Source organism: Canis aureus, chromosome X, assembly GCF_053574225.1.
Source record: "Canis aureus isolate CA01 chromosome X, VMU_Caureus_v.1.0, whole genome shotgun sequence".
In the NCBI taxonomy this organism is placed as follows: domain Eukaryota; kingdom Metazoa; phylum Chordata; class Mammalia; order Carnivora; family Canidae; genus Canis; species Canis aureus.
In genome coordinates this window covers 36,961,509-36,974,305 of record NC_135649.1, presented here as the reverse complement: position 1 = coordinate 36,974,305, position 12,797 = coordinate 36,961,509, and positions in this window count along the sequence as shown.

Sequence of the window (12,797 nt, the reverse complement as noted above, 5' to 3'; positions counted from 1 at the left end):
AATAATGCATTTCTCTTTTCTTTTTCTTTGGTATCCTGTAGTTTTAACTATATAAATATCACTTCCATTTTATTTGATGCATATATATTTATAATTGTTATAACATTATTGTGGCTATAACTTTCAGTATCATACAATGCTATATCTTTGTTTCATTTAAAACTTTTGCCTCATATTCAATGTTGTCTGATATTAAGGCTATAAATTCTACTAGGTTTTATGTACACCTTTTCATGTTATTTTACTTTCAATCTTCTTAAATCACTTTGTTGCCACTATCTGTTCTTTTTTCTACTGTGGTATAATTGGCATTTAATATTATATTAATTCAGGTGTACAACATAGCAATTGTACATTGTATATACACTGAGCATTTGAATACATTGCAAAATGGTTGCTACGGTAAGTCTAGTTACCATCTGCTGCCTTACAAAGTTAATAAGATATTATTGACTATATTCCCCATGCTTTACATTAAATCCCTATGACTTACTTATTGTATAACTGGAAGTTTGTAATTCCTAATCTTCTTCACTCACCTCCCCATCCCTTCTACTCTGGCAGTCACCAATCTGTTTTCTGTATCTAAGTCTGGATTTTGTTTGCTTATTTGTTTTGTTTTTTTTTTTGAGGGTCCACATATAAGTGAAATCATACAATATTTATCTTTCTCTGTCTGACTTATTTCACTTAGCATAATTCCCTCAAGGTCCGTCCATGTTGCCCCCAATGGCAACATTTAATTCCTTTTTATCCTGAGTAGGATTACATTGTGGATATTTACCACATCTTCTTTATCCATTCATCCATCCATGGACACTTAGGTTGCTTCCATATTTTGGCTATAGAAATAATGCTGCAATGAACATAGGGGTGTGTATATCTTTTCAAATCAGTGTTTTTCCCCTGGATAGATACCCAGTAGTGGACTTACTGAATCATATGGTAGTTATATTTTATTTTTTTAAGGAACCTCCATACTGTCTTCCACAGTGGATATATGAATTTGTATTCCCATCAACAGTGCTTGAGGATTTCCTTTTTTCCACATCCTTGCCAACACTTGTTATTTCTTGTCTTTTTGATACTAGCCATTCTGACAGGGAGTAATACTTCATTGTGGTTTTGATTTGCATTTCTCTGGTGATTAGTGATGTTGAGTATCTTTTCATGTGCCTGTTGGCCATCTGGCTGTCTTCTGTGGAAAAGTGTCTATTCAGATCCTCTGCCCCTTTTGAATCAAATTATTTTTTGTTATTGAGTCGCACAAATTCTTTATGTATTTTTGATATTAAGCCATCATCAGATATATAATTTGAAAACATAAACATAATACATCACATCAATAAGATAAAATATAAAAATTATGTGGTCATCTCAATATACACAGAGAAAGCATTTGACAAGCACAACACTCTTTCAAGTTAAAAACCCTTAACATACTGGGTATTGAATGAACATACCTCAGCATAATAAAGGCCATATACAGCAAACTTACAGCTAACACTATATTCAATGGAGAGCAATCAAAAGTGTTTCCTTTATAATCAGGAACAAGGAAATGATGTCCACTCTCACTACTCTTTTACAATATAGTACCGGAAGTCCTAGCTACGACAGTTAGACAAAAGAAAGAAATAAACGGTATCCAAATTGTAAAGAAAAAAGTGAAACTGTCATTATTTGCTGATGATAAGATCTGATCCTATATATAGAAAATCCCAAAGAATCAGTAAAGTGGAAGGAAGCAAAATCAACTTACAGATATCAGTGGCATTCCTTCTCCCTAATGATGAAGAATCTGTAAAAGAAGTAAAGAAAACCATCCCCTTCACAATAGCATCAAAAACAATAAAATGCTTGGGAATAAATTTAGCCAAAGAAACAAAAGATTTGTACAAAGAAAACTACAAAACCTTGCTGAAAGAAATCGAAGAAAACACAAACAAATGGAATGATACCCCATGTTCATGAATCAGAAGAATTAATATTGTTAAAATGGCCATTACTATCCAAAGCCATCCACAGATACCACACAGCCCCCATCATAATACAAAGGCATTCCTTGCAGAAATAAAAGAAACAATCTTACAATTTGTGTGGAACTACAAAAGACAACAAATAGCCAAATTAATCCAAGAGAAAAGAACAGTCAGAAGTATCATGCTTCCAGATTCCCAACTATACTACAAAGTATAGTGATAATTCAATATGGTACTAATGCAAAAATAGACACATCAAACAATAGAACAGAATAGAGAGCCCACAATTAAACCCTGGCATATATGGTCAACTAATAGTCAACAAGGGAGCCAAGAATACCAAATGGGGAAAGGATAGTCTCTTCAACAAATCACACTAGAAAGACTGGGGAAACACATGCAATACAATGAAATTAAATTTCTATCTCATAGCACTCACAAAAATTAACTCAAAATGCATTGAAGACTTGAATGTAAGACCTACAAGAAAATGTAGGGAAGAGGCTCATCAATATTTGTCTTGGCAAGAATTTTTTTGGCATGATGCCAAAAGTATAAACAACAAAAGAAAAAATAAATAAAGGAGACTGCATCAAACTGAAAAGGTTCCACATGGGAAAAGAAAAAAATTAACACAATGAAATGACAACCTACAGAACAAGAGACATTTTTTGCAAACCATATATTTGATAAGGGAAATGAACAACAGACACATGAGAAAGTATTTAACATTACTAATGATCAGGGAAATGCAAATCAAAACCACAATGAATTATCACCTCACACTTGTTAAAATGGCTACTATCAAGAAGATGAGAGTCAACAGGTGCTGGCAGGATATGGTGAAAAGGGAACCCTTATCTATTGTTGGTAGGAATGCAAATTGGTGCAAGCACTAGAGAAAACAATATGGAGGTTGTTCAAAACATTTTAAATAGATCTTCCATATGACCTAGCAATTCCACTTCTAAGTATATACCCAAAGAAATGAAAACAGAGTTTTGATGAGATTTATGCACATCCATGATTACCACAGCTTTATTCACAATATCAAGATATGGAAACAACCCAAATGCCCATCAACAGATGAATGGATAAAAAGATGTGGTACATATACAGAATCGAATATTATTCAGCCATGAGAAAGGAAGATATCCTCCCATTTGCAAAAACATGGATGGAGCTTGAGCACATTATGGAAATATAAGTCAGACAGAGAAAGACTAGTACTGTATGATATCACTTTTGTGTGAAATCTAAAAAAAGTTAACCTTGTAAAAGTCAGAGAGAAAAATGATGCTTATGAGGGGATGAGGGGATAAGAGCGACGGTGTGTAAGGCTACAAACTTATAATAGGTAGTAAATAAACCATAGAGATCTAATGCACAATATAATGAATATAGATAATAATATTGTACTGTAATTATGTAATGTGATAAATATCACGATATCAGCAATCATATTACAATATGAGTATCAAAGTAACACTATGTATACCTTAACCTCATACAATGATATGCATCACATTTATTCAACAAAAAACAAACTCTTCAACACACCAAATATAACATATGTTTTATATATAGTGTACTTATACATATATGATACAAAAATGGGTAAAACTACAAGGAAAAATGGATAAATCCACACTAACAATTTAATCTTTTAAAAAACCTCTTTCTGTTACTAATAAATCACACCAAATATTATAAAAATATAGAAGACTTGAACAATGCTACTAATAAGATTTATTTCATAGGCTATTATATATACTTTCTCCACATATTTACTTTCCAAAAGTAAGTTTGCTTTTGATGAATGACTTCTTTTTTGCTTTTATTTTCACTAACTCCCCGTCATCATCCATACGTGGCCAGTACATTGTGGTTAGTCTTTTAGAATCATTTGGATTTGGAGGAAAGCCAAGAATACTGAAAGAATATTATAGTTAAATATGTTCAAATTGTTTCTTAACTATCTAGACTTATTTGTGATGTGGATCTTAGGAGAAACAAAAAACACACCTTTCTTTTCCTTTTTGATCAATGATGTGAAAATCCCAAGAATTAGGAATACATTTGTAGCACTGAGAGCTGAGCCTCATGTGGACATTAATGAAGAGTGTTTGGCATTTAACTCCTATAAATAAAGCTTCTGAACAGAATTACTTCAGAGATCGATATTGTCCAATTCAGAACAATAAGCCTTCTGAGTTGTAAAGAACAAGGGAAAATCAATCAATCAAGAAAATGTTCTAACTCTGTTGTTAGAATTCTCAATTTTGTTTTTAAAAATGTGCTGTTTATTCTTTTATTCTCCACCAGTTTCTGTAAAGTAGTGAAATAAACATATTTTAAAAATAACAGGGATCCCTGGGTGGCGCAGCGGTTTGGCGCCTGCCTTTGGCCCAGGGCGCGTTCCTGGAGACCTGGGATCGAATCCCACGTCGGGCTCCCGGTGCATGGAGCCTGCTTCTCCCTCTGCCTGTGTCTCTGCCTCTCTCTCTCTCTCTCTCTGTGACTATCATAAATAAATAAAAATTAAAAAAATTTTTAAAAATAACAGTATGCCAATCCTTCTATAGGGATACTTGAACTATTCTGGGTGTCTGTCAAGACAGGATGTGTCTTATAAGTAGTGTCAAATTATATTCACATAAAATTTGTTACTGGTCGTATAATTAGTACAGTGATGATTTGTTTCATTTTTATAGTTTAGAACAGGTTCAAGACTGTCTCTAGGATGATGACATTCTCACTCATGAGTATTCTGGTGTGTTTGAGTGGGAGGGGAAACAAAAGTTCTATGTGGTTGAATGTTGGTTATCACCAGCTACATCTTGTGGCTTTAAGTGAACTCACACTGTATATACAAAAGAACTGCCACTTATTTCAGGTGTCAAACCATCACAGGGAACTATAGCTTTTCCTCCCATTTAAAAAAATTAGGATTTTCTAATTGACCTACTATAAATAGTTGCTATTATGAATCTTCGTAGTTCTTCATTCCCTCACCAAATTTTGTGAATATCATAGCATTTTGGAATACACATTTGAATGAGCTTATTGTCAGATGACTTCTCAGTGCTTTGTACAAAACTTCTCTTTTACTTCTTGTTGGTTTTAGGGTTGTTTTCCTTGCCATTCTACAATCTCACTACAATACATCTGAGTATCTTTTCTTTCTCTGTGGGTCTCACTGTGCTTCTTGAATCCAAAAATACATCTATATCCTCATTATGAAAAATTTTCTATAATCTCTTATATTGCCCCTCTACCTTAAACAGTCTCTTCTCTTCTTCAAGATCTCCTACAAAACATATGCATTTATTCTGCTTGATGTTCTCAGAGCTTTCTGGATATATGGTTTGGTGTCTAACATTAATTTGGGGAAAATTCTGTTATTAATTACTGATTCCTTCTATTCCTTTCTCTCTTCTCCTTCTGGAATTCCCATTATTCATGTGTTTTATCTTTTGTAGTTGTCTCACAGTTCTTAAATATTCTGGTCTTATTGCCCCTCCCCAGGCTTTTTTTTCTCTTTGTTTTTCAGTTGTATTGGTTTCTTCTAAAATATCCTCAAGTTCAGAGATTCTCTCCTCAGCTGTGTCCAGTATACTAAGCCCATCAAAGGCATTCTTCATTTCTGTTAGTGTTTTAGATCTCTAGCATTTCTTTTGGTTTTTCTTAGAATTTTCATCTCATTGCTTACATTTTCCATCTGTTCTTGCATAATATAGACTATACATTAGAGGCCCTTAGCTTCTTAATCATAGTTGTTTTAACCTGCACCCCAGTGTTTACAGCAGCAATGTCCACCATAGCCAAACTGTGGAAGGAGCCTCAGTGTCCATCAAAAGATGAATGGATAAAGAAGATGTGGTCTATGTATACAATGGAATATTACTCAGCCATTAGAAACGACAAATACCCACCATTTGCTTCGACATGGATGGAACTGGAGTGTATTATGCTGAGTGAAGTAAGTCAATCGGAAAAGGACAAACATATGGTCTCATTCATTTGGGGAATATAAAAATTAGTGAAAGGGAATAAAGGGGAAAGGAGAGAAAATGATTGAGAAATATCAGAGAGGGTGACAGAACATGAGAGACTCCTAACTCTGGGAAACAAACAAGGGGTAGTGGAAGGGGAAGTGGGCGGGGTGATGAGGTGACTGGGTGATGGGCACTGAGGGGGGCACTTGACAGGATGAGCACTGGGTGATATGCTATATGTTGGCAAATCGAACTCCAATAAAAAAGAAATTTAAAAAATCATAAATCATAGTTGTTTTAAATCACCAGTCTGACAATTCCAACATCCCTGCCATATCTAAGTCTGGTTCTAATGCTTGCTCTCTCTTCAAACTGTGTGTGTGTATGTCTTCTAATTTTTTTCTTGATAGCCAAACATGATGCATTGCGTAAAAGCAACTGTTGTAAATAGACCCTTAGTAATGTGGCATTAAGGTGTTGGGGAGAGAACATGTTCTATAGTCCTATGAGTAGGTGTCAGTCTTTTAGTAAGTGTGTACCCCTGGACTCTGAACTTCACATGTACAGTTGGCCCTTGAACAATGAGTGGGTTAGGAGTGCCCACTCCCCTGCACAGTAAAAAAAATCGATGTATGGATTTTGATTCCTGAAAAAGTCAACTACTAACTTCCTGCTGTTCCTGGAAGCCTTACCAATAACATAGTCAACTAAAACATATTTTGTATGTTTATGTATTATATGCTGTATTCTTATGATATAGTAAGCTAGAGAAGAGAAAATGTTATTTAAAAAATCATAAGGAAGACAAAATACATTTCAGTACTGGACTCTAAAACCTCACTGTAAGTGGACCCATGCAGTTGAAATCCATGTTGTTCAAGGGTCAACTGTACTTCTCAGTCCCCAGCCCTACCTTCAGTGGGACAGGATGATTAGAGTGGGCTGGAGTTTGGTATTTCCCTCTTCCCTGCTAGAAACCCCAGCTGTTTAGGCTCTGGTTAAGTAGTTTCTCCTGAGGGTAGGCTTTGTTAAGAACAAAGTGGACTGCCATTTTAAAATGGTTCTTTTTCCCCTCCACATGCCCAGAAATTATCAGGGAATTTTTGTCCGATAGTCACAGTGAGAACCTGGTCAAGCTCCTGGAGGTAAAATTCTTGAAAGTGTTTGGGCCCCCAATGACTGGTTCTCCCTGGAGAACTTTCTTATTTTCTTGTTTTCATGGATATGTGCCATTTACCCTCTGCTGCCTAGCAGAGCTCCTAAGATGTTCCTGCCCACTGCTTTTGTGGTCCCATTTCACACAATTCTATGCTGTTCTAATCTGGCCAAGTTTTGCCCAGGTGGTCTTTGAAGACAGGAAATTGGAGCCTTTGATCATGCTACCTGAGCAGAATCACTGTCTGTGTCTTCTAAGCAGCCTGGAGCTTTCTTTGGGTAATGTTCGGTTACAGAGATAGTGTTCCTCTCTGTGCCAAGAAACCAAGGCAGATAGTAAAACCTCTCACTGTTTGTGCACAGACAATCACAGGCACAGAAGAAAGAAAGTTAAGTTCTGAGAGCAACAACACAGCAGGGAGAAAGAAGTCATTCTCAGGAGAGAGAGGCATAGAACATTCTGAAGAAAATGTGTGGCAGTTCCAGGATCTGTCCAGTAGCAAAGCAAGAAAAGGGATTGCCGGGGCCATGCAAATATAGCTGCTAAAGACTATACAGAAAGGGTGAAGTTTGAGGCATTGAAGATAGGAAGATAGAATCTTTGGCAGTTAATATATCTAATACAAGAAGTACACTGCACAAATGCAGACTGGTGTCACTCATAGAAGAGTGTCAGATCCAGGATGAAGGCAGTGGAAGAAGATATGGATTCTGTCAGAATAGAGATAGTCCTTTTAGGCCCCACCTTGCTAATGGCTTCACCAATTTAGTAAGAAACAATGGATGTTAGAGGTCGAAATACAAAACATAGTATCTATCATTTCTTGTATATAATTGTGCTGATGTTGATTGTTGTAAACTGTATATAGTTCATTTGATAGGGTGATCTTGATTACTCTCAATTAACTTTTTCTGTTGTCATTCTAAAGTCCTGAGTAAAATAATTAATGCTAGTGTTGTTATAAACATGTCTGGACTGAAAATTGGAGGCATGATCTTGGTGCCCATGATCCTGGTGCCAGCTTCCTTCACCTGCCCTTTTATTTTTTTTTGAAGATTTTTTTAAATTTATTTATTTGTGAGAGACATAGAGAGGCAGAGACACAGGCAGGAGGAAGCCTGCTGCGGGACTCTATCTGAGGACCCCAGGATCATCTGAGGACTCTGGGATCATGACCTGAACCAAAGTCAAATGCTCAAACACTGAGCCACCCAGATGCCCCTTTACCTACCCTTTTACAAGTTGAAGAAAGTTGCCCCAGTATAAAATGAGACATGAATGCGGTCTGTCCCTTTTTGAATCTGTGTGTCCCTTCATGCATTAAAATCTGTGAGTTCAGGGATCACAGATATTTAAAACGAAGGCATGTCTTTTGGAATGTGCAGCTTCTCCAGATGTTATTGATGACATGCTATGAGATTTCCTGTACAGAATCTGATGATTCTTAAATAAATTATGATACCAATAAAAATTTTGATATATAGATTATTTTGCATTTGACACAGGCATCTAGAAAGAATGGGAGAATAAGAGAAGGAAAGCATCATTTACAGGGGACATAAAAACAGTTTATTATGAAAATTGATTAATATTTCTAGTTAGTTCTGAAGTACATGTATATGTGGATTCAACTATATATATATATATATTTTTTTTACTATGTTTTCATTAACATGCAAAGGAGTTTTAGATGACTGGCTTGCATTAAATGTGCCTTAAATTGTGTGTGTGTGTGTGTGTGTGTGTGTGTGTGTGTATTTTCCCCTACGGATTACAATTTTCTCAAGGTTGAGGACCCTATTCTTTTCTATATACACAAATACACATGTGTGCACATGTGTACTATATTTTGCTTAAAGTAAGTGTAGAAAACAAATATTTAAAAACCTACAGTCCAATAGCGAGCCATCGTAAGAACACAAAGAAAGGTAGAATGAGTTAAAAATAAAACTGGTTTTAGTGCTGGTCATTCCATTATGCTATAGTACAGGCACAAAGGCAAATAGAGTCAGAAGGAAGGTTGTAACCAAGTCTTTTAGTAACTAGAGCATAGACAGGGTCTCTAGATGTAGTGACAAGGAAGAGCTTGGGAGATTATAAAGCAGTTGGCGGTAGACTTAGTTATTTATGTTTAAATGTGTGGGAATGAGTGGGAAATGATCCTGACACTGCATGCTTGATTTAAGAAGAAATGTCTATTGCTTTTCCAGAGAAAAAAACATAAAACCTACAGAAAAGATCAGTTGTAGTTTCACCTTGCTGATTTTGAACACAAGAATTGTAGTAATTAAATGGGTTTGACTCTGCTTTCATCCATAAAATCACACTTACCCTTAACACAAAACTTGGAAAAAAAATCAGTGAAACTGGTTATGATGATGTTGAATATTCTTAAAATGGAGGTGTTTTACTTCATTAACATATTTACTTATTAAACATGGATTTCTTGATTACTCCTTTATCAGGCATTGTTCTCAACACTGGGGACGCAAAGCTGAATAATGTACATTCCCTGAGCTCAACAAGTTCTAAAAGGTTCTGATCATGAAACTGCCAAATGTTTTGTTTTCTCTATTACTGGTTCAGGTGTTTAGACATAATAGACATAATTACGCAGTGAGAAATAAGCAATATTTCAGTAACACACAGAAAAATCACCTTTAATGGGAGGACTCACTAGTACTTGGGTTCAGTGGGTTAGAAGGAAGACACGTAATTTTATATAGCTAAACTGGGATATAATAGATCAGATGGCAAGAACTGGACTGGTCAGTTTCTTGAATAAACCAGTGCAAGAACAGAATTCCACTGTAAAACTGAGGTTTTCCCTAATAATCCTTGATGCTGGGAACATAAAGAAAATCACGAGTGAATATCAGGCCTCCAAGGCCAGACCGGGACAGTAACATCCCTTTGCTTAAGTGTTAAGTCAAAGAGCAGCTCCACTTTCTGAGCCTTCAGAGAGTCTTTATGTAGTTTTGCAGTATAATCCATTTTTCACACTCTAAAGAGAAGCAATGTAATATGAAATTCCCTTCATAATTCATTTTTAAAATGGCATTGACTACTAAGTTATCGGTTCAAATTCTTATTTGTGGGAAAGCTAGGAGACACTATTTTCCTTCAAAATTTCCATTGATAGAATTTAATGTGGTAATATGATTCCTGAATGGCCCATTGACATCAGGTAAGCCTTCTGCAAAATGAAGACTATAAATGATGAATGCACATCTTCTACAAGCAAAATGATTTGGAGGATAGGCTAAATTCCTCTTGAAGATGGAAATAGGTTCTAGCTAAATAGAAAGATAATTACTCAGGCTCTTATCCTGTTGCTACTATCTAAATATGAAACAGCACAACATTACTAATTTGGCACTTCAGTGATAATGCTAACTTGATAGAAAGTCAGTACACAGTTCAAAAACATGCTAAATTTCAAGAGGCAGACATGACAATTCTCTTGTTATTGGATATTTATTCAAAATAGGAGATTCAAAGTACTGAGAAGTACTATTCCTTGGAAAGTTGAATCAAGGTTTCAGGGAATTGCTTTTCATTGCAGTAAGCAGTAAAATAAACTACTTACTGTGCAAAATAGCACAGCAGCATTTCTAGCCGCATATGCTTAACACACACCTGCAGGAAGCTGAAAACCAGCATTTTTATTTGGAAGGGAATCAGAATTTTGATTTTATGCACTGGGCAATGGGTTCCCAAATTTCCAGGCCTTCTAATCTTGCCGTAACAAAAGGAAAGAGCTTTGCTTAAGAGGGAATTAGCTCTCATTTCAAATCTAAAGACATTGTTAATTACCTGATTTTCATCTAAAAACAAAAGGCCTCTATCAATTTATTCTTTATTTATCTCTGCGATGTTTTGGGTATTTGTTGAAAAGATTTTGCATATTTTTGTCAGATTTATTACTACTTTATTTTATGCTATTGTAACTTTTTACTTTTACATTTATATTAACATTGTTGGTAGGATACAGAAATGCATTTTGATTTTTTATATTGACCTTGTATCCAAAGCATTTGCTAAAATCACCAATTAATACTGAGAATTTTAGGAGGCAGCTTCCTTAGGATAGTCTACATAGCCAATTGTGCCATGAAAATAAACATATTTGTTGCTACTTCTCCAATTTATTTATGTGGCTGGAATTTTCGGTACAGTGTTGATTAAAAATAGTATGGGTGACCATCCTTGCATTGTTTCCAACCTTAGGTGGAAACCATTAAATGCTTCAGCATTAAGTTTAGGGTTACTTTTAGGTTTATCACAAATGTACTTTATCATTTTGAAGAAATTTCCTTTCATGTCTACTTTGCTAAACCGTTCTTTTAAAAAAAAATCAGGAATGGGCATTGATATTTGTCTCATGTATTTTCTGCATCCATTGAGATTATCATGTGTTTTTCTCTTTTGTTCTAAAAATGTATTCAATTACATTGATTGACTTTCCAAAGTTGGACCAAGCTTGCACTCGTGAGACAAAACTCACTTGGATATAATGATTTATCACTCTTACATATTGCTGAATTTTATTTGTTAATATTTTAAATGAATTTTTATATTTACATTCATGGAGAGTATTGATTTATAATTTTCTTTGCTTGTAATATCTTTTTCAGCTTTTGGTATCTGTGTTATATTTGCCTCATTAAAAGGATTGGAATATTCCTCTGGGTCCAATATTTCCATTATGACAGGATTTTAACTACAAATTTTATATTACGAGCTACTTTGAGGCAATTTGCTAAGTTGCATCTTTCAAGGAAATTGTCCATTTTGTCAATGTTCTCAAATTATTAGCATAAAGTTGTTCATAATACTCCATTATTATTTTTAATGTCTCTAGTATCCACTTATGACTCCTCTTTCATATCTGATTTGGCTAATTTATACTCATTTATTTTCTTTATTATTCTTGCTACCTATTTATAAATCTTAACAGCCATTGCAAGGAACCAATGTTTTGCTTTGTTGGTTTCCTCTATTATTTCCACTCTTATTATTAATATCTTCCCTTCAAATCACTGTGGCTTTGAGTTAGTATATTTTAGCTTCAAAAGATGGAAATATCCTATGTTATTTTAAGCCATTGATATTTTAGAAATCATTTGTATTATGGTCCAGGATATGGTCCATCTTGATAATGATGGTCATTTTAGCATTATAATGATATTGTATGTTTACAGTATATTCCTTTTAAACTATTTGTGTCTTCATATGTAAAGTGAATCTGTTATAAGCAGCATATGATTGGATTTTACTTTGTATCTTTTATGATGATCTCTACCTATTAACTACAGAGTTTATTCATCTATTTTTATTTAATTACTGACCTTATTGGATCTAGTCTACCATCTTAGAATTTGTTTTCTATTTCTCCCATCTGTTCTTGGTACTTCTTTTCTATCTTCCTATCTTCTTTTGGATAGAGTATTTACAATTCCATTTGTTCTCCTTTATGGACTATTTACTTAGAATTTTACATTTTTATGGTGTACTTTAAAATTGAAATATAATTTAAAAACCGTGAAATTCACCTTTTTAAAGTAGACAACTCAGTGATTTCAGTATATTCACAGAGATGCATAAAAATTGTCACTATTTACTTTGATAACATTTTCATCACCCCCAAAAGAAATCCCA